The sequence below is a fragment of the Canis lupus genome, chromosome 16, assembly GCF_003254725.2.
Source record: "Canis lupus dingo isolate Sandy chromosome 16, ASM325472v2, whole genome shotgun sequence".
Classification (NCBI taxonomy): Eukaryota; Metazoa; Chordata; class Mammalia; order Carnivora; family Canidae; genus Canis; species Canis lupus.
The window spans coordinates 12,687,185-12,710,817 of record NC_064258.1 but is presented as its reverse complement, the minus strand read 5'-3'; the positions used below and the strand labels follow the sequence as shown (position 1 = coordinate 12,710,817).

Genomic DNA, 23,633 nt, shown 5'->3' with positions numbered 1-23,633 from the left:
CCCGCGCTCCTCCCACCCGCCCCCTGCCTCGACCCCGCCCCCTTAGGTACCTGCGGTGGGGGCGGGGCACAGAGGAGCCCGAGCCGGCTCCCCTCCAAAGTGCTGAAGCTCGCTTGGAGTTCTGGTATCCCATTCCTGAGCAAACCCCGAGGACTCCGAGCGGCTGGCGGAGCCCGCCGGCCACAGGACAGCGGGGCTTCACACGCGGGCGCAGAACCAAGCAAAACACGGAGAAAGGCGGTGGTGGTGAATCGAACAGCCACGTGAGGCGGGCATCAAGTCCGCCCCCGGGGGCGCCAGAACTGCAACTCCCGGCTTGCAGCTGGGCGGGCATCCTCCGCGGACTACAACTCCCAGGGTGCTGCGGGTGCGGCCGCCCGCCTCTCCTCCCGCCCCTCCCCCCGCCCCTCCCGGCCGGATCGGCGTGCGCCTGCGCACCGCAGGCCGGAGGAGTCTTACCCTAATGTAAGATGGTGGCCCGTCTGGCTGTGGAACCCACTGAAAGCTGAGAGTCCGTCTCTCAGCCGTAAAGGTCGGACTCGCGGAAGCAATCAGGCCCGGTTCTGAAGAGTTTTTGTGTCCCCGAAGCTCGTTCAGTGGTCTCCCGTGAGGACGCGGCAGCGCGTGGAGTCGGCTGAGGGGAAAGCGAGGCAAGGCAGGCGGGTGAGTCTGTGCGGGGCTGGGCTTAGGGGAAACCCGGGGCTGACCGGCTACGAGAGCGCGGAGGCTTCGCTGGGACTGTGCAGGCCGCACCCCCCTTCCTCCCCACCCCCCGCTTCGCCTTCACCCTCCTCCTCCTCGGCCTTCCTCCTCCCCGCCGCCCCCCCCCACCCCCCCCCGCTCTCCCCTCTACGCCACAGCAGTTAGCACCGGGGAGAGGGAGCGGGGCTGGAGGCGGCGCAGCGGCGACTCCTGCGAGACGTCCCCAGCCGGGGAGCCGAGGCGCACTCCCGTCCGGGGCTCTCCGCCCTGCGCTTCCGTAGGGCACAAATCCCGGGGCTCGGGACTCCCCTCTGCCTGGCGTCCTTGCCCCGGAGCCCCCGCCTCCCCGGCCCGGAGCCATCACTTGCACTCCGACCCGAGTCGCTGCCGCTCACCGGTCCCCACTCCCCGTGCCGCCCCCCCTCGTCCTGCTGTGTGTGTTTTTTTTTTTTTCCTGCTGCCCCCGCTCCCACCCCAGAGTTAGCCTTTGCCCCCCCTCCCCTCTGCAGTCCGCCCCTACTCTGCCTGCTACACTGGCGCGCCTTCTGAGGTGCAGCCTCTGCTTTAAGCACATCTGTCATTTTAAAGCTGCCCCTTAAGTATCTGGATGCTGCTGTTGCTGCTGCTGCTGCTCGGTCTGACCCACCTGTTTCACAGCTTTCTTGGCAATTGTCCGTTCCTTCCCTCTTTTCTGTACAGATTCTTTCAGCATACACTTCCAGAAAGGGGAAAGGAAAAAAAAAAAAAGGGGGATGCCCCGTCTTGGCCCCCTGAAAAGTCAAGTTGGGGAAGTGAATTAAGTGAGGTAGGATACTGTTAAACGTCAGGAGTCCAGATCATTTTTATTAAGGCTGCTCGGGAGAGGAGCGTTTTCTTTTCTTTTCTTCTTCTTCTTCTTTTTTTTCCCCCTTTCAGTGATCTATTTGTGGATTATTCGCTCTGTTGGGACTTGTGGCTTTTTGTTGTTTGTTTGTTTGTTTGTCCCCTCCCAACCCCCGCCGCCGCCTTCTATTTTTTGACCGGCTTCTCTCTGCTGCTAAGCATCCTACTGAATTACCTCCTCCCCCCCCCCCCCCCCCCACTTCATGTGAACTCTGATTATACCAGCAAATATTAGCCCAGGCATTTCAAAATAAGATAAATCTGGCCTGCAACCAAATGAATCTGTGAGCTCCACACGAAAATAGGAGATTCTGATTATCTGGTGCTTCTGTGTGGGTTACAGATCCTTTCCATATTAAAAATTGGTCATTGACTCCATGGGTTCTATTGCCGGTCGGCTTAATTGATGACATATTTATGGTTCAGGTGGAAATTTCCTTTCCAGCCAGTATTAGGCTTACTTAGGGGTTGTTGGATTTGGGAAGTTGTCTCTTGTGACATTTCTGGAATGGTAGGCATCTGAATGAATGGTCTTCTCTTGAAGACTCATTAGATATAATTGCAAAAGAAAAATGGAATTTTTTTTTCCTCAAAAACTGAATTCCCATTTTTTTGTTCCACAGAAAAGAAGGGGGCTGGGAGAAGAAATGACAAAGCTGTACTCTTACATGCATCTGTTGGCACTCACTGTTATTAGTATCTACATTAAAAAGCGGAAAACTAGGAACAAGGGATGGCTAATAATGTGTGTTTTTTGATGAAAGCAGAAATTGAAATGCCCTGACTAATGGTATAAGGAGCCTGTAATCACAGCTCTGTGAAATAAAGAATTATTGGGAAGGCAAATGGGATTACATAGATCAGATACATACATTTCAAGTTTAGACATAAATAAGACGCTGTGTTAAGACACGTGTAAAAATGTTGAAGTCATAGTAGCAATCTCATGCAGCAGTATACCTCTTGTTTGCAAAAGTAATAGTACCTCAAGAAGAAAGACATACCTAGTTACCCTTTTAATCACTTTTGCACGTTGCTTTATTCTTGTGATTTTTGTAAATTTTTCCTGTAATACTTGAGGAATATTCCTTTGGCACTATATTTACTGGATTGTGATGAATGGTCTGCTTTTTCAGATATAAACCAAGGTTAAAAAAGCTGTTTAGAAAAACAACTTTTAGGCACCGAAGCCCCAATTTGGGGAGACTAAATAAATCCCTACTCTCTGAGAATTGTAAGCAGTTTATATAGCTAGCCTTGTCCTGAGTTATAATTCAAGATTTTTCTTTTAAAAATTACTGATATTTATTCTGTTAGTAGGAACATGCTTAATACAATTGATCTTCAACTCTAAGTAAAAATATATATCCTTTTCTTTTGTCATGTGCTGCTGAAGAAGCTTTCCACTTCATACCTGCAAATAATACTAACACAAGGTTTAGGAAACCTTGGCAGTCATACTTGGCTGATTTGTAAGCAGTGTGTTCTAGGAGAAGACTGTTTTTCTGGCAGAAAAGTGTAAATGATTTCAATACATCTTTTGTAAAGATCCTTTAGCTCACTAATAAATACATTCTCAAGTAATTTTCTTCACTCCATACTTCCCTCCAGCAGTCATCAGATTCTTAATTTCAGCACTTGGAAGTCAAAACGAATTCACTTTGAGATCTTTAGTACATTTGAAGGAGGTATTTAAATTTTTTTTTTTTTTTTTTTTTTTTTTTTTTTGCATTTTGATAGGAAATTGGGATCTGTAATTTCAAAATACTTTTGTATGGTTTAAGTTTTTACATGTAATCTGCATTGCAACTTCATACTTTGGTGGATTTTGTTTGTTTTTTTTCTTTCCTTTCTTTCTTTTTTATTTTTTATTTTTTTTGATTGGAATAATTTTTGCCAGGTTCAGTAGTTGAATTCTTCAGACAAATAGGTGATTTTTGTAGGAAGGTTTTTGAACATGAATTACTTTAAATTAACTTATATAAAATTTGTTTTCATAAAATTGCATAGACAAGCCTTTTATTAGGTTGAGGCAGTTATAATCAAATGACAAAATGCAGGAAAAGAAAATTTTATACTGCCCTTCAACTTCATTAGCAGTAACTTTCAACTCATTGTTTTGTAAAATTTTTTTTTTTTTTTAATTTTTATTTATTTATGATAGTCACACAGAGAGAGAGAGAGAGAGAGGCAGAGACACAGGCAGAGGGAGAAGCAGGCTCCATGCACCGAGAGCCCGATGTGGGATTTGATCCCGGGTCTCCAGGATCACGCCCTGGGCCAAAGGCAGGCGCCAAACCGCTGCGCCACCCAGGGATCCCCAACTCATTGTTTTGTAAAAGAAAGTGTTGCTTAAGGATGAATTCTTTCATTAGGGGAATTTTATTTTTAAAATGATTTTAAAACACTTAAGGGAATGACAAAAATATTTTCTGTTTAAGCACTATGATTTTAGAAGGCTTCCCTTTCCTTCCCTACTCCTGGTTTTAAGGTGAAGCTACATTCTTCATTTTAGTGTGTATGTGCAAGTATTTTGTACCTGCAGTAATACTCAATTGAATCTATTTCAACTCATGTTATTATTTTTATAGATAATTCAAGTGAAATAGAAAGTCTTAATTTGTGAAAACTTCAGCCTCTGCTGAAAATTCAGTTAGTTTTTCTGTCATTAAGTGTGGTGCTGTCTTGACTTTTTGTAAAGGAAGATACATTTAGCTCAGTTGGTTCCAAAGGAAAACAGTGGGGAAATAGGTTATAGAGATTTTTACTGTTCTAGAAATAGTATAACTGGAATGTACTACATACTTTTCTCAAAGGATTTCTTAATCTAAGTGGAACTTGTAAATGGTTTTTATCCCACTGGAGTAGCATGTATTGGATAAAACTTAACACATTTTGAGATATAAAAAATTTTATGTTACTTCAAAGATACTAAGAAAAATCTGCAAATGCCCATTCTTATATAAAATGTGTCAATACCCCTGGTATCTTAAAGATAGTAATAAATATTTTTTCTCAGTAGTTGAGATTTTGCAAATTATAATGATGGCATAATTTACTCAGTCATGTAGTGATGCAAGAAAAGACGGTAAGTGGGACTTTTTAATCACATATATAGTGGTTTTCTGAAAGAATTTTTTCCAAATTGTTTTTAATCTTATTATGTGGCCTTCTTTATTAGAAAAGAGTGTGTGGTAAATGTTAATTAACTTTTTTAAGTGTAGTAATATAATCCAGTGGGTTTGGTCACATTTCTTTTTCATAGTATAATTCTTTTACTTTTTAATCAGAAATTGGTTTATGGAAGAGAAAATTTCAACACTGTTTTGCTCCTTTAGATTAGTGTTCCCATAGAACTTTTTTTTCCAGGGCAAGGGAGACCTTAGATGCTATCAAAAAAATGATTACTTTTACTTACTATAAAGAGTTAATTTTCAGGATAGTACAAGGGAATTTGAGGATGAGTTTATTTTATTCCCAATATCTGTATTTGTGAGGAAGATTTCATTCTTACTATGTTTATACAAGAGTATTGTCCTGTTTTAAACTTTAATTGCATTGGGTGATGAGATGATAGATTGCTATGAAGATAAATCTTGCTGTTTGTATGTCTGTCTGTCTCATGTCATTTCAAAACTAATTTTTTTTTTTTTAGTTATGGCAACTAAAGTCTTACCTCTTGAGTGTTTAGAGACAGTATGGAGAGGGAAAATCAAAATAATCATACTATTTTATTCCCAAAATCGGTCCTGAAAAAAAATAAGTCAAGGCAAAACAAACAAACAAACAGTGCAATTAGAAGAATAAAATGCCAACATTTAAAGGTAGCTGGTGTTGCATTCCTGCTTTTGGAAGAAGTTAATGAATGATGTTGTAGGGGAAAATACTGATTGAAATTTGAAAAATAGCTATAGGCTGAAATATCAAAAGGGTGGAGCATTCCATAACAGCAACAAACAGATACATTGTCATTAAGCCAAATATCTGAAATTTCTTAAGCGTGTTTTTCAGTCTTTGGAATAAAGAAGAAATGCTAATTTTTCTGATTACTGAAGAACCTGTTAAGTCATTCCTTGTTGAGGGCAGTAGATGTCTTCAGATTATGAATTTCCTAAAATAATACCGGCCGATTTGTGTTCTTGAACATTGATTGTAGCAATTTTTTTTAACCTTTTGTATGCTTATGTTTTTTTCCTGATATTTTTTATTTTCTGAGGTTTGGATGGACCTATTTGTGAATGCTGTAATTGAATGAAAATTTGAAATACACACAGTCTTGCTTTTAGTAAGATTAATTATTTCTTTGATACAGAGCCCTTTCCATTTTGATCACATTTTTTACCTTATTTTTATTAATTCTTAGAATTAGGATGCTGTAAATTCTCTGTCAAATTAGATCTTTCCAGAAATTTTTTTCTTAATCTGAAATGGGACCTAAATATTTGTTGAGTAAAGAAAATGTTATAACGTATCTTGGTTTTGTCATTTAAAATGAAGTAAAGAGATTATTAGTATTTAGAAAAAAAATAAACTTACTAAAGTGAAAAATCTTAAGTATGAAAGTTGATACCAACTTCTGTGTAGTTGTCGTTCAGCTTCAAGGATTATCACCTCATAACCAATCTGGTTTCACATATACCTCTACTTACTTTATCTCCCATCCCCCTGCTCTTTGACCTAGATTATTTTGAAGCAAATCCTAATCATCACATTATTTCATTTGTACTGGAACTCTCTTGACATAATAAAATATCTTGATTTTTTTATCAAGATTAATAATCAGCTTATCAAATAGTCTTTGAGTACTTATAGATCCACTTTTTGGGCTATGACTCAACCTCTTAAGAGTTTATCATCTTATTGGGTAAACTTTCATAATAGTATAACTAGCACTGTCCAAAGCAGTATCCAAATAATGTGCTGTATACGTAGTCGAGTTTAGTACTTCAGTGTAGGGATGTCTTCAGTCTGAAGTTCTAGGAGTGAGGCTTCCTAGGGAAAGTGGAACTTGATTAAATAATATATACCATCGGCAAAGGGAGAGAGCATCTCCGGAAGAACATTCCATATGTGAGCAAACATTCGTTGTGACTAGCGTGATGTTGGAGGGATGTAAGTAGTCTGACCACTTGAAACAAGGTCTTACTTTCTGGGAATGGTGTTAGATAAGTTAGTATACTACAGTAGAGCTGGGTTATGAAAAGTATATTCAGTGTCAAGTTGAATTTGATCTAACTATTAAATAGTAAGGAACCATTAGAGTTGGTCAGGAGGCATGAGATAACATATTAACGGTGCTTTTTATATTTTTTTTATTTTTTTATTTCTATTTTTTTATTTTTATTTTTTTAATTTTTTTTTTTTGCTTTTTTTTTAAAAGAAAGATTTCTTTTCAGTAGGATACATCATATTTTGGGGCTGACAATTGAGTTGGAATTTCTTTTTTTAAAGATTTTATTTATTTATTCAGAGAGACACAGGGAGAGAGGCAGAGACACAGGCAGAGAGAGAAGCAGGGTCCATGCATGGAGCACGATGTGGGACTCGATCCCAGGGCTCCAGGATCACACCTTGGGCTGAAGGCAGACACTCAACCGCTGAGCCACCCAGGCGTCCCGAGTTGAATTTGAAAAATTAATGACTAGGCCACTGAGGTAAGGGGCCACCGAGAGAAGTTAGTGTTGAAGTACTACAGGATTTGGCAGCTAATTGATTCCATCTTCTCTTTCAATCCCTTACATTCAGAAATGACACCAAGGTTTTCGAGAATGAAGAACTGAAGAAATGTGGTTGATTTATCTTTGATAGCAAACTTCAATTTATTATCCAGGCCTAGCTTTTAGAAGGGAAGTGATGATGTATGATACTCAGTGTAACAATCTTAAATCTTAAAAATTTCTGTAGAGAATAGCTACCAGTGTTTTAAAATAATTTTAGATATTCTTTCACTGGGGAATGAGAGTTTGGAAAATAAAAGACAGACTTAATTATATGATTGTAAGAGGGGCATCTGGGTTGCTCAGTTAAGTGTCTGATCTCAGGGTTCTGGGATTAAGCCCTCTGTTGAGTTCTGCGCTCAGCATGAAGTCTGCTTCATGAGATTCTCTCTCTTTCTACCTCTGTACTCTCTGTGTTTGAGCTCTCACTCTCAAAAAAAAAAAAAAGAAAAAAGGGAAGAGAAATTACATGATACTAAGAGATGGAACATATCTCACTTATAAAAGAGAAGTTTATGCCTCATCTGCATCTTATGGTGAATGAGTTCAGAAGGAGTATTAGGAAACTTTTATCTGAATATAACCAATATATATTATTAAATATTTGTAAAATTTAATAATGACCCAATGAGAGCAGAAAAAGTGGCAGAAAATTCTGATGAAGTAGGGCACTAACTATTGTCAGCTCCAAGCTCCCTTAAGGATGGGTAAGTTTAGGTCAGCAGGCTAGAAAAGAATGTAGGGACATTATAAAATGAAAATGTGTTCTTTGTTTTATTTTGTCATACTCTGCAAAGGTATTATTAGAAATAGATCTGTTTAAACAGTCATATGTGATTTATTTGGAATTTTTCTTAAATTATGAGACCCTTAAAAAAAAAAAAATTATGAGACCCTTGAAGTGCTTTTTTGTTTTGTTGAATCTTCATTAAACCAGCTTTCTTCATCTGTTTTGTATTTCTCAAAAATTTTGCATTTGTTTTGTGAAGGAAAATTTTACATTTTGTCTTAAAGCAGGGGGGAGAAGTAGATTTCTTGCTTCTGGCTTTTTAAGTAGTTGATGAATAATACTGTATTGCTATTTATTCTCTTACTGTTTCCTTCAATATCATGTATTCATTCTCTATAGTATATAGAATGTGGATCTTAAGGATTCTCAGAGTCTGAAAACGTCTCAAGCTGAGGGTGCTTGCAACAACTTCAAAACTAAATTTATTTTTATTTACCATTCATTTTTGGTCCTGGTATTATGAAAGGTATGACCTACAATAATGCCATAGACCTTTTAGGTACTTAGGAAATATTGATAAGGATAGGAAATACTGACAGGGATACAGATGATGATGCAACATAGTACATATTGGGACATGTCTGTTTTTCTTCAACATTCTCTCCATCTGACGACCTCCTTACTCCTGGTAATGTGACAGAGCTATTTTTGACATTTTTTTACTTATTACTTTATTTAGCTGGCCATGTGTGCTTTCTAATGTGGTCACTAGAATGGAAAGCTATTGCCTTCTTGGGGGTTTACGGTGGGGGGGGGTATTTTTTTTTATTCCTAATTTTTTTTTAAAGAGTTTATTTATTGATGAGAGACACAGAGAGAGGCAGAGATACAAGCAGAGGGAGAAGCAAGCTCCCTTCTGGAAGCGTGATGCTGGACTTAATCCCAGGACTCCGGGATCACGGGATCACAACCTGAGCCAAAGGCAGACACTTAACCACTGAGCCACCCAGGTGTCCCACTATCAAGGGGTTTAATGTGTTAATTTTGGATTTAAGATTGAATTGAGGTCCCTTCATGGAGGAGAATCTTGAGGATTATATATCTTTCTCATTGCCACCAGTGTATGTGGGAGGGAAGTATCAAATACATAGCATAGCATTGAGAATATCTTCAGTGTAGCTGCCAATCTAGTCTTTTCCCAAGAAATTTTAATTTAGTCCTTTGGAGTGTGGAGCCATTTATAATGGTGGTAGTGGGGAGAAAATGGTTCCTTGCTCCAAAAAATCTCTCTTAGATTTTAAAAACTTAAATAAATCTCTTATTATTAGAGGTTTGCTGCTTTTTCATTCAGTTCTTAAGAAGGAGCTGATTTTGTGAGTGGCTTTGGGGTTGCCTTGGGTGGCCAGGAGGGTAGGTGCATTGTAAACCCAGGAAAGGGGAGGGGAGGCAGAAAATAAAGTGAGAAGACTTCAGATTCTAACAATGGCAACTGTGCATTTTTGCCTAAAGCATTGATGGCAGTAGCTCCTTTGCTGCCTTTGGTTACACACTTCAGCTTTATTGTTTATTTATTTTTAAAGATTTCATTTCTTTATTCATGAGAGACACACAGAGGGAGAGACTTAGATGGAGAAGCAGGCTCCTCGCAGGGAGCCGAAAGTGGGACTCCATCCCAGGACCCCGGGATTACGCCCTGAGCCGAAGGCAGACATTCAACCACTCAGCCACCCAGGCGTCCCTTTTTGTTTAAAGATTTATTTGAGAGAGGAGAGAGAGGGAGAATGAGCATGGTGAGGAAGGGGCAGAGGGAGAGGGAGAGCCAAGCAGGCTTCACTCCCAGCATGGAGCCTGACATGGGGCTTAATATCACAACCCTGAGATCACGACCTGAGCTGAAACCAAGAGTTGGACACTTAACCAGCCATACCACCTAGGCACCCTGGGATTGTTTTTTTTTTTTTTTTTTTTTTTCTAAGTTAGACTATAATTACAAGTTGGGAAGGCTACAGACTTTAGCCTTTTCCAAGTCAAACTAGCATCCTTGTCCAGCCTTGTTCATTTTAACCTTTATAAGTTGAAACCTAATGAATTAAGTCTTTTCTCTGCCATGAGGAAAGGGGAAACAGGAAAGAGAAGGATAGGTATGATACTCCTCATCTGCTTATATGTTAGTGATGTAATATTCTAAGATTATTTTATGAAAAGTTCTCTGCCTTTTATTTTTAATTTTATGAATTCAGTTATAAAATAGCTTCATGAATTTACCAAATGAGTCCTTAGGAACGTTTTAAAAGGTCCTTTGGTAGCCATGGAGTTAATGATAGGCTAAAGAGTACCTCCTTAAGTTGATGGTTGGTGGTACTTTTTGAGATTTCTTACTTCTATTAAACTCTTTTCTGTCATACTGGACAGTCCTAGAAGTGACTTTTGCTTCCAAATAATAAAGCTAGTAGTCTCTTTTTAAGGTAGAGACCTCTCTTCCCTGCATTGTATTCAAATCTATTTTGATCCTGATGGAAGCAAGCATGACAGTAAAATACTTTAATACAGTCATTCTAACAAAAGAACATTAGTCATGTGTCACCATATATTCTTTTGTCATGCCTGGTGAATATTTTCAGCAGCTTTGGTGAACTCTGAATAATACATGATGTGTCTGTTTACAGATTGTATTTTTTATTATGTACTATTCTACAATTTTTAAAACTTGACATGATATTAAAGAAATATTTTCTTCAGTATTTGAAGCACAGGACTAACTTAAATGATTTTCCGTAGTTGAACATAGTTTTTAATAGCCTCTCATTTTCTGTGCAAGCCCTTTGAATTCTCCCTATTTTTATTTATTGCTGCTACTGGGAGTATGCAGTATACTATGAAGCAAGACTGCCTAAATGTAAATCTTGGCTCTACCATCTACTACTTGTCAGACTGAAAGTAAGTTACCTGTTGGGCCTCAACTTCCTCATTTGTAGGATGAAGATGTGGATTATCAGTAGAATAAATGACATAATATATGTAGAGTCCTTGGAATAATGTTCAGTATGTAGCAAATGCTGTATAAGTGTCTGCTATTATTATACATTTTGAAAGATTCAGAAAACATTCATTTTTGAAGACTTATTTTTTTTATTAAAGACATCTTTTAATTTTTTTAAAATTTTTTTATTTATTTATGATAGTCACAGAGAGAGAGAGAGGCAGAGACATAGGCAGAGGGAGAAGCAGGCTCCATGCACCGGGAGCCCGACGTGGGATTCGATCCTGGGTCTCCAGGATCGCGCCCTGGGCCAAAGGCAGGTGCCAAACCGTTGCGCCACCCAGGGATCCCTAAAGACATCTTTTAATGTTTAGGTACTAGACATTTGTTTTTAGTAGTTATTTGATAAGCTGGAAATAAAAGTAATGTGTTTGAGGGGATAATCAAAGGACTGGCCTGCCTAGAATTCTTTGAATCAGGGAGTATTAGAAAATGACACTGGATAGATGTGATAAAAATGATTATGGAGTGTTTTGAACTGAGGCAGAGAAATTTAGATGTGGTTGTTAAGAGGGCAATCATGGCAAGGTTCTCTCTCTCTCTCTCTCTTTTTTTTTTTTTTTTTACATTAGGAGAGTGAGGTGCTTAAAATTGTATTTAGGGGAAGATGGTTTTTGGGTGTCCTTGGTAGCACAGAATTATTTGATTTTATGTGGACAGAGTGTTTGTTGTTGTTGCTGTTGTTGTTTTGGTCTGTTCTGTTCACTGATCTACTTTAATAGCCCAGACAGTGCCTCATAGATAGTAAGTGCTCAATAAATGTTTATCAGATGAATGAATCTTAAGGGAGTCTGTGAGGTAATGAGAGAAACACAAAAGACCCAAATTAAACTTTTGAGACCTCTGTATTTAAGGAGTCAAAGTGAAAAGTGTTATTAAAGCAATAATTGGAGAAGTAGAAGGTAGATAGAAAAGTTTAAGTTTTGGAAAACAAAGAGATTTTCCAGTAGAGAGAAATCACAAAGATGAGGACTAGGAAGATCCAATACAGTATCATTTGTATTGTAAGAAGAAAAGAAAGTGGCATAGTCCAATACAACATTTAAGGAGAATGAAAATAGAGAAAGCCCTTTGGCTTATGATGATCAAGAACCATATTAAAGCAATTTCACTAGTCTACGAATGTAAACCAGATTTGGGGAAAAGGATAAGGAAGATGTAAGTGCAGACTTTAGGTGACGATTTAATCTAGAAAATGACTGTAAAAATGACAGGCAGACAAATTATAAAAGCTTTCATAGTAATTGAATGTGTACTATGAGGGATTCTATTTATTAGAAGAAAACTTGAGGCAGTTTGTACTGAGTGTTGTTTTATAGTAGAGAAGAGTAACTACACATGCTGCTTCAGGACTCTTGACACTTGCTAATTGTGTACCTCTCCCTTGTAACATGGAGGCAGTGTTATATTTCATAGATCTGTGCTAAGGATTAAGTTATTTTATCTTTTTTTTAAAGATTTTATTTATTTATTTACAAGAGACACACGCACACAGAGGCAGAGACCTAGGCAGAGGGAGAAGAAGGCTCCATGAATGGAGCTCAATGTGGGACTTGATCCTGGGACTCCAGGATCACGCCCTGAGGCGAAGGCAGACACTCAACCACTGAGCCCCCCAGGTGTAACTTGTCCCTTTTTTATCTGTTTAAAAACACTTGGAACAATGCTCCGTAGCTGGTAAATGTTTTATAAATGTTAGCTGTTATCACTCACTATTGAGGTGGAGAGTGGGATTGGAGGTTCACATGGAAAAGAAAATAAAGAAATTAATGAAATTATTGCCAAGTAATGGCAAGAACTAAATGGAAAGGCCTTAGAACCTTTGCTCTGGCTCTTCTCTTTGCCCGAAAAACACTTTTCCAGATACCCCCATAGCTACCTCAACTCCTTCAGACCTTTGCTCAAATGATCTCCTTTTCAGTAAGGCCTACCCTATTTATTTACAGTTAGAACTCAGGCTCTTCTCCCTTAATATTTGCATTATTTTGTTTTTTTCTATAATATTTTCATACATATCCTATAATTCATTTATTCTATACCTACACTATTTGTTGCTGATCTCCATCTACTCGGGTAGGGATGTTTGTTCCCTGATATATCCCAGGTTCTGGGAATAGTATTTGGTACATAGTAGTAGGTGCTCAGTGTATGCTTGCTGAACTGAATTCTGCCATTGAGGTGGGCTTTCTGAAATTTGTGAACACTACGTAGAAGTTAATGTCGAATATTTCCTCTCCTTTCTGAAAAGAGTCCTTTTTGGTAGTAGTTTTCTTGGCATTTACTGGGGAAATCCATTTAGCTGAGGAGAGAAAAATGTGAGATGATATCCTTTTTTGCTACGATAATTATATTTTACACTTGATTAGCTAATAAATGGTTACCTTCAAGTGCTTATTAGATACTAGGTACTGTTCTAACCTCTTTATTAGTTTTTAAGAATTCTGCATCCTTACAAGTATATTATAGTTTCCTTGGAAGCCATCGTTAGGGATGAAGGGGAAGCCCTTTTTGCACAGAGACTAAGCCTGCCTGTTGTCTTCTTTTGACAAAGACCTTCTTACATAGCATTTCTCCCTCCAGCATTCACAGCCTTGACACTATACTTGCCTGAAGTAGTCAGGACTAATCTCATTATATCCGTTATCCCTTTTTATGTCAGTCTCTGCTAGTCTCACACTTTAATCCCCCCAGGATTCTCAACATTTCCTGTCTTTTCATTCTTCTCCATATCAGCAAAATTTCTTGTATCGTTTTTTTACCTGAACATTTTCTCTACTTTTCTGAAAACAGTGCTTCCCTTGCATTCCTCTTACATGTTGCCTATTAAAGTTTTCATTTTTTTCTTGTATGCCATCATCAAAGGTCTGTGGGGAGTCCCATGCACTAATTATGACCTCCATTGAATAGGAGTTGAAGAGGGGACCTGGTTCCACTGAGCCTGAAAATGGGGCAGATGCGTTCCATTTTCCTCCCCTCCCTGAAACTTGTCTGTTAACGGGTTATGTTGTCCATAAACCGTTGTTTACTGTCATCTACTGCACCCTGGATTATGCCTTCTATTTTCTTGACTATTATTGCTCCTGGCTCATTATTATCCTTGCTGATATTATGTCTCTTTTAATTCTTCATAATTTCGACATATACCATCTCTGATCCTTCTACTGTGGCTTTCTCTAAACTCTTTAAAGATTTTGCTCACCACCTCATCTCAGTCACTCACTCCATGGTTGTACCTTAACACCTATTACCAATAACTTGAACCCTTTTATGATTTTCAATTCATGCAACCCCCCTCTGCCATCTGTCTTTTCAGCTCATTCTACCTAGGACCTTAACACAACAACCTTTGACTGTCATTAGGACCTCCAGTCCACGGACTGTCTTTGCCCTCTGGATTTTCTGTCTTTTTACCTATTATACATTCATTACCTAGTGATTGATCATTGTATTCATTTTCTTTCATATGCCCTCTTTTCTTTTGCCTTTATTTTTTTTTATTTTTTTTACTTCTTCATACTTACTTGGCCCAATATAAACTCTCGTTAAGTCAGATTCTCTTGAGTAGTTCATGTCTGCACCTGTGTGGCTAAAAGTGACTGAAGAAAATACCTACGATGAGCACTCTCACTTTAAATTCATAGTAAGAAACCTCAGGTGGCCCTTAATATTGTCTGGCAGTCATAGTCTATTTCTTTAGTCCATTCATTTTTCCCTCTCCCAGATGACTTTGTTATACCCTTGCCTTCTCAGACTCCCAGCTTTCCTCTTTGTATTCACTGTCAGTTAATGGACTTGCTTCCTATTCTGTTGAAAAAATAGAAGCCGTCAGAACATTTACAGACTCCACCACTGCATCTGTGTACCTGGTGGTCTGACTCACAGACTTTGCCTTCTTTCTGAACATTGCTCTAAGCAATTCTCCCCCCTCTATTCAGATCATTAATTTTTCCTTCTTTTCTGGATCATTCCTATCAATGTGAAAACATGCTATAATTTTTATCCTCATAAAAATATCTTCCTTTGTTCTTCTCTCTTTCCATTGCTGCAGAACCCCTTAAAGCATTGTCTAAATGTACTTGTTCTGGTTATTTTATCATGTTTTCTCTGAAGCCCGTTCTAGTCAGGCTTTGGCTCCTACCATCACTGTACCGAGATTGTTTTTGTTTAGGTCTCGTCTCCTAAGAATGACAGTGGTAAATCTAGGAGTCCTTTTTTTTTGTATTATGTAATCAATCTACGTTTGACAAGTTTTTTTCTCCTTCCTCTTTGATACACTTGTTTCATTTACCTTTTAGGATACCGTATTCCCTTGGTTTTCCTTAAAACTTACTGGATGCTTCTCCTTTGCCTTTCTTGTTAGATTCTCCTCTTTGCCTACCTCTAAACAGTGGAATATCCCAGGGCTCAGTACTTGATTATCTTGCCTATTTACCCTTACTCCCTTGGTGATCTCTGCTAGTTTCATGGCTTTGAATTTCTCCTTCTTCCTTCTTCCTTCCTCTCCTCCTCCTCCTCCTCCTCCTTCTTTCGGGGTGGGCCTTTGAATAGCTTCTAAATGTTGATAAGTCTTAAGTTTATTTCTCTAGCTCAGACTACTCTCCTTAACTCCAGATTTGTATATGTAGTTCCCTATCTTCACTGGAATGACTGTTAAATATCTCAAACTCACCATGTCCAAAATAGAATTCATTCCCTTCCTTCCCAATTCTGCTCTCCCTTACCTGCTTCCAAATGTTGGCAGCTTTCAGTTGCTCAGGCCAGAAACCTTGGTGTCATTCTTGACTCTCTTGCTCTCACACATTTATTCCATCAGGAAATTCTTGGCTCTACCTTTTTTTTTTTTTTTTTAAAGATTTTATTTATTCATGAGAGACACACAAAGAGACAGAGAGGCAAAGACATAGGGAGAGGGAGAAGCAGACTTCCCTGGGGAGCCCGATGAGGGACTCCATCCCAGGACCTGCGATCATGCCCTGAGCCAAAGGCAGATGCTCAACCACTGAGCCACCCAGGCATCACCCCTCTTTTTATTTTTAAGATTTTATTTATTTGAGAGAGAGAGTACGCCTGCACAAGTTGGGGGAGGAGCAGAGGGAGAGGGGGAGGGACTAGCAGACTCCTTGCTGAGTGCTGGGCATGATCCCAGGACCCCAAGATCACAGCCTGAGTCAAAGTCAGACACTTAGCTGACTGAGCTACCCAGGTGCCCCACTAACCATCCTTTTTTCAACCCTACACAGAGAACTACTTGACATCTATATCCCTGAAGAACTTGGAAAGAGAAGGTCTGAGTTGGTTACTATTTCAGAAAGTTGCTTTGAATGGAAGAGTGGCCCACCCACCCTCTTTTAAAAAATTATTTATTTATTTATTCAAGAGAGGCACAGAGAGATAGGCAGAGGGAGAAATAGGCTCCCTGCAGGGAGCCTGATTCAGGACTCGATCCCAGGACCACAGGATCATGACCTGAGCCAAAGGTAGATGCTCAAACATTGAGCTACCCGATTGTCCCTGGACCACCCTTTCTTAATAGAGGTCTGCTGTTACTTCACTACTACCACTAATGTTCTTTAGCAGCATTTGCTTTCCCTCATCCTCTGCCAAATTCAATGGCCTGTCTACCCCTGCCCTTTTTGTCTTTTCTTACTTTCAGGTGGAAGTGTTATATTTCTTAACTTTTGGCTCTATTTGAATTAGCATTTTATACTCAAAACTTTCTTTTTACATATCCTGAAACCCGTTCTTAATTCTGGGATATGAGTTGGTTTTACTTTTGTAAATAGAGTTTCCAATAGAATAATACTGAATATGATAGTAAAAGGGGAAATGATACAAATAGGTGAAAAAGAAATGATGTGTACAGTTGTGGGGAAAATTATGGTAATTTCTGGAGCAGTTGTGTATAAAGAAGCTTAGATAAATTAAAAAGCTTAGAGATTGGTGGACAAGAAAGAACTTAATAGTTTATTTTTTAAATTTCTTTGCACTCTTTTCTCTGAAGGCACATATCCTCTAATCAGTTTTCTTTTGATTCCCTTTCAGAAAGTTCTCTTGTACTGGGATCAAAAATCTTATCAAAATTATGATATTGTGTATATATATTGCTTTTGATTATGGATCCTTTCAGATTATTGTACTTAATTTCTTGGTTTAAGGTAGCTATATGCCTGTTCTTTTCAAGGCATTTCTTAGACCTGTGTTGTCCAATATGGTACCCATGAGCCTACCAGTGGCTGTTGAGCACTTGAAATGTGGCCAGTCTGGGGCACATAGGTGGCTCAGTCAGTTAAATATATGACTCTTGATTTTGGCTTAGGTCATGATCTTAGGCTTGTGAGATCGAGCCCCACGTTGGGCTCTGTGCTCAGCACAGAGTCTGCTGAGGTTCTCTCTCTACCCCTCCCTCTGCTTGTGCTCCCTCTAAAAAAATAAATTAATTAAATACATAAATGAATAAAATCTTTAAAAAAAAAAAAAGAAATGTGGCTAGTCTGAATTGAGATATGTGCTATATGTGAATACTTAGTACAAAAAAGATTACAAAGTATCTCATTAGTAGCTTAAAAAATAATTACATGTTAAATTGATAATATTTTGGATGTATTGGGTTAAATAAAACTAATTCCCTTTTGTTACTTTTTCTTAATGTGGCTAGTAGAAAATTTAAAATTATATTAGTGGTGTGCAATAATTTCTCTTGGACACTGCTTACCTTTTTTTTAAGTTTATTATTATTATTTTTTAAAGATTCTATTATTCATGAGAGACACAGAGAGAGAGGCAGAGAAACAGGCAGAGGGAGAAGCAGGCTCCATGCAAGGAACGTGATGCAGGACTCATCCCAGGACTCCAGGATCCCGCCCTGAGCTGAAGGCAGGTGCTTAACTGCTGAGCCACCAGGCATCCCTAAAGATTTTATTTTTAAGTAATCTCTACCCCTAGTGTGGGGTTTAAAACTCACAACCCTGAGATCAAGAGTTGCACACTGTTCTGACCCTGAAGGCTGGGCACCCCTAAACTTCCCTTTTTCATTGCCCTAATAACGTTGAATTGTTTTTAACTCAGTTAATGATCTGTTATATGTTCACTAAAAATGAATTTGGTATTATGATTTTATTTTTTAATTTTTATTCTTTAAAAAAATTATATATTTGACATAAAGATAGAGCACAAGCAGGGGGTAGTGGGAGAGGCAGAGGGAGAGGCAGGTTCCCTGTTGAGCAGGGAGCCAATGGGGGGCTGGATCCCAGGACCCCAAGATCATGACCTGAGCCTAAGGCAGACACTTTGTCAACTGAGCTACCACCCAGGTGCCCCTCAAGTCCTGAGTTTTCTTTTAAGCATTTGACTTTTGCCATACCCTGCTCATGGCACTACATGAGCATAAGTTATTCTTTCTGTCCATTGCCTGGAAGAATTTTGGAGGAGGAATTTAAACAGTATAAGTGTCAGTCTTTTATTTACTTTTTAATAATAATAGACTATTTAATAGTACATTTTACAATTCTTCCATTATTAACACATAACTTTAAAGGCAGTTTGTGTCTGGTTAAAAAAAAGGGATTGAAAATTTTACATATGAGTAAAAAGATTTTGTTTGCTTAAACACAAAACACTGCAAATGAATAAACAACCCAAACCCCTGCTGACTCAGTCTGCTGTCTGGGTTTTATAAACTTTGATAAACTTGGGCCTTAGCAGCCATTACTGCTGTTCCCCCCCCCCCCCCCCATGTTATGTTATATTTTTTCTTTTTTTAAATTTTTATTTATTTATTCATGAGAGACAGAGGCAGAGACCTAGGCAGAGGGAGAAGCAGGCTCCCTGTAGGGAGTCAGGACTCCAGGATCCTGCCTTGAGCCGAAGGCAGAAGCTCAACCTCTGAGCCACCCACACGTCCCTCCATTTTATAATGCTTTATAAAGATTTAAGTTCATGGTTTTATTTATATTTTTATATCTGTTGAAAAACATTTATCTTGGGTTCAGTGAATGCTTTTTAGAGAAGTCAAGGTTTGAACTGTGTTTAAATCCAAGAGGCATATAGCTCAGATCTGGGTAAATTTTTTTTTTTTTTAAGATTTTATTTATTCTTGAGAGACACAGAGAGAGAGGCAGAGATACAGGCAGAGGGAGAAACAGGCTCCATGCAGGGAGCCCATTGTGGGACTCGATCCCAGGACTCCAGGACCACACCCTGCCAAGGGCAGCCCAGGTGTCCCAGATCTGGGTAATTTTTAAAGGAACAACAAATAATTTAGTAACTATGGATTATTTAAAGGGAGATGTTGACTGCTGAGCTCCAAAATATATTTCATTGTAATCCACAGTATGTTGTTATCATAAATATATTTAACAAAATGGCTGTTAAACATTTGAAAATTTACAGAAGAATTATTATTTTTATTCTTATCCAAGGAGTCCACAGTATATCCTTAGGTATTAAGAATTATATGAAAGCATTCTCTCAAGAAGAGAGTGCAAAGTAAAAAAGTTTGGACCAACAAGCTTGAATCTTTTAAGTTTATTTATTTTCAGTAATCTCTGCATCCAATGTGGGGCTCAAACTCAAGATCCCTAGATCGAGTCGTAGACTCTTCCAACTGAGCCAGCCCAAATATATGTTTTGACTTTTTAAAATGGAATCCTTAATTTTTACATGTTTTTCAAAAGTAAGCTCTACACCCAACATGGAGCTCAAAATTACAACCCGGAGATTAAAAGTCATATGTTCCACCGACTGAGCCAGCCAAGCACTCCGCTTAAATCTTTTTTAAAAATGATTGGAGTTGATAAAAACAAAATAGGCTTTATAAACAAGGACAGTTGGGGAAAAGAAGATGAATGGCAAAAAAAAAAAAAGAATAGAGATAATAGGGATTGTGGAAAGGAAGAAGTTCTCATTCTTAGATGCCTAATGGAAGGATAACTTTGATAGGCTTGAAACAAAGATTTTGCTACTTGTCAATTTTCTGGATCTTAGAATACCCTGTTTACCTTTTTATTTCCTCCTGTTTACCTAATGCTAAGCTTTGAGCATAGGCCCAATTTCTGTTGGCTATGCAGACTTAGATTTGAATTGATCCATAAGAATAGTTTGAGGAGTGCCTGGGAGGTTTAAGTGGTTAAATATCTGCTTTTGGCTCAGGTCATGATCTTATGGTCCTGGAAGCCCCCATTGGGCTCCCTGGTCAGCGGGGTGCCGGCTTCTCCTTTTGCCCATCCCCTCACTCCTGTGTTCTTGTTTTCTTTCTCTTCCTCAGAAAAATCTTTTTTTTTTTTTTTAAAGATTTTATTTATTCATGAGAATACACAGAGAGGAGAGAGAGAGAGAGAGAGAAAGACAGAGACACAGGCAGAGGGAGAAGCAGGCTCCACGCCAGGAGCCTGACGTGGGACTCGATCCCAGGTCTCCAGGTCACACCCCGATCTGTAGGCAACGCTAAAACCACTGAGCCACCGGGGCTGCCCAGAAAAATCTTTTTAAAAAATTTCTGAACCCATCTGTGTTTGCTTATCAACTGTTCTTTTTAATTGCTGAGTAGTATTTCATAGTGTGGATATACTGCAGTTTGTTTAAACATGCATCTGTTGATGGATATATGGTTCTTCACTTTTTGTCTATTGCTAATAGAGCTGTTAACATTTGTGTACAGATTTTTGCATGAACTTAAGCACCCAAGAGCATAAATATTGGGTCATTGGTAAGTTCATATTAGTTGTAAAACAAACCACAAGACTATTTTCTAGAATTGCTTTATGATTTTGCATTCCCACAAGCATTATATGACCTGATTCAGTTTTTTTCTACATTCTAATGAGTTTGGAAATTATCCCTTTTTTTGTTCTCTAGTTCATTCTGATAGGTGTGAATGATATCTCAGTTTTAATTTGCATTCTTTAATAGATAAAGATGTAAAATGTTTTTTCATTCGTTTATTGGCCATTCATATGTTATCTTTGGTGAAATGTCCGTTTATGTCTTTTGCCCATTTTCTGATTGGATATTTTTTGCTGTTTTGAGGGTTCTTTATATGTTCTAGATACAAATTCTTTGTCCAAAATGTGCTTTGCAAATATCTTCTCTGTAGCTTGTTTTTTTACTGTCTGTAGGGCACCTCAGAGAGCAAAAGTTTTTAATTTTGATGAGGTCAGTATGTCAATTCTTTCTTTTATGTATTGTGCTTTTCATGTCAAGTCCAAGAACTCTTTGCCTAGTCCTAAGTCTCAAAGATTTTCCCTGAAAGTTTTAATAACTTTACATTTTACATTGAAATGTATGATGCATTTTGAACTAATTTTTGTGTAAGACATGAAGTTTAGGTTGAGGTTCTTTTTTCCTTTTTCTTTTAAGTATAGCTGCTCCAGCACCATCTGTTGGAAAGGCTATCTTTCCTCCAGTAAATTTCTTGCACACTTGTCAAAAATCAGTCGGGCATATTTGTGAGGACCTATTTATGGGTTTTCTATTCTCTTCCACCCATCTGTATGTCTTTCTCCACAAGTACCACACTGTTTTGATTACTGTAGCTATATAGTAAGCTTTAACATCGGAAAGAGTGAATCCTCCCACTTGACTATTTTTTCAAAATTGCTTTAGGTCTTGCAGGACTTTTCCCTTTTCATATAATTTTAAAATCTATATCTCAAAATCTTTCTGAGACTTTGCTGGGAAATGCATTACACCTATAGATCAGAGTGTTGATCTTTACTGGGTTCTATCTTCCTATCAGCATTAAGTCTCTCCAGTTATTTAGGTCTTCCTTTATTTCATTCATCATCATTTTGTAATTTTCAATATTTAGATCCTGCAAGTTTTGTTAGACTTACACCTAAGTATTTCAGGGTTTTTTGGTACTATTGCAAATGGCATTGTGTTTGTAATTTAGATTTTCACGTTTGTTGTTGATGTACAGGAACGTGATTGATCATTGCATGTTAATTTTGTATCCTGTGACCTTGCAGAACTCAATCTTAGTTCTAGGGGAATTTTTGCTAAAGTCCTTGGGGTTTTCTACATAAAATATCATGTCATCTGCAAACAGGAGTAGATCTTTTTTTTCCTGTGCTCCAGTTTGCTCTTTGTTTCCTTTTCTTACTTTATTGTCTGGTTAGAGCTTCCATAATTGTGTTGAATAAGATTGGTTAGAGCAGCCAGCCATCCTTGCTTTACTTCATAAGCTTAGAGGGAAACATATGGTTTGCACCATTAAATGTGATATTATTTGTGGGCTTTTTGTAGATGTACTTTTTTTTTTTTTTTTTTGTAGATGTTCTTTACCATGTTGAGGAAGTTCCCCTGCATTCCTAGTTTACTGAGAATTTTTATTATGAATTGTCCATATGATCATGTTGTGTTTTTTTGTTTTGTTTTGTTTTGTTTTGTTTTTCTCTAGCCTTCTGGTATGGTGGATTACACTGATTTCCAAATGTTAAACAAGCTTCCCATACCTAGAATAAATCCTAATAATCTTATTTCATCGCTGAACTTTATTTTCTAATGTTGTGCAGAGTTGCATCTAAGTTGATGAGAAGTAGTGGTCTGAAGTCTGGCTTTTGGGACTGTGTCTTATTTTGGTCTCAGAGTAATACTGACTTTATAAAATGAGTTGGGAAATATTCCTTCCCCTTTAAAGGAAAAACAGTGTAAAATTAGAATTAATTCCTTACTTTTTGGGTAAAATTCTTCAGTGAAGCCAACTTATTCAGAGGATTTCTTTTTACTGAGCCTTTAAACTATGAGTTTGATTTCTTTAATGTTTATAGGACTTTTCAGATTATCAGTTTCATCTTGATTGAGTTTTAATAATGTATAGTTTCTGAAGAATTGGTTTATTTTTTCTAAGTTGTTGGATCTGTGAGTATAAAGTTTTTAGTATTACCTTATTATGGCTACTGGATCTTAGTAATAATCTCCTATTTCATTCTGATATTTATGATCTAGACTTTTCTTTTTATATTTGTAAGTCTTGCTAGAGGTTTGTCAGTTTCCTTTCCCCCCTCTCCCCCACCAAGAACCAGCTTTTGGTTTCATTAATTTTTCTCTCTTGTTTTTATTTTCAATTTTTTTGATCTCTGACCTTTATTATTTCCTTTCTGTTTACTTTGAGTTTACTTTCCCCTTCATTTTGTAGTTTCTTGAGGTAGGAGCTAACATTATTGATGTGAGGCTTTTCTTTTTTTTTTACAGCATAAGCTTTTCTATAAATTTTCCTCTGGGTACTTCTTTAGCGGCATTCCACAAATTTTCATATGCTGTGTTTTCCTTTTTACTTAGTTCTTTGTATTTTTTCCTCAACTTTTTTCTGTTTACTTATTTAATTGAAATAGAGTTGACACACAATAGCTCTATTTTATTTCCTTTGAGACTTCTTCTTTGGCTCACGGATTATTTAGCGGTATGTTGGTATATTTTCAAGTGTGGAGAGATTTATTAAATTCCAGTTGGATTTCATTATGTCAGAGAACATACTATGTATGATTTCAGTTCTTTGAAATTTGTTATGTTTTATGGCCCAGGATGTTGTTTATCTGGATGAATGTTCCATGGGCACTTGAAAAGA

The 23,633-nt window shown here is 38.1% G+C and overlaps 1 protein-coding gene across 7 annotated transcripts in view; it reads left to right on the top strand.

The window, feature by feature from the left end:
• The first annotated feature begins 389 nt into the window (after nucleotides 1-389).
• CNOT4 (CCR4-NOT transcription complex subunit 4) overlaps nucleotides 390-23,633 on the top strand; it is a 137,136-nt gene continuing 113,892 nt past the window's right edge. For 6 of the 7 annotated variants that reach the window (XM_025464136.3, XM_025464134.3, XM_025464135.3 and 3 more), the window contains exon 1: nucleotides 390-663. The gene's annotated coding sequence lies outside the window, so the exon portion shown is untranslated. The remainder of the gene's footprint in view (nucleotides 664-23,633) is intronic. The other variant, XM_025464133.3, reaches the window with a different exon arrangement.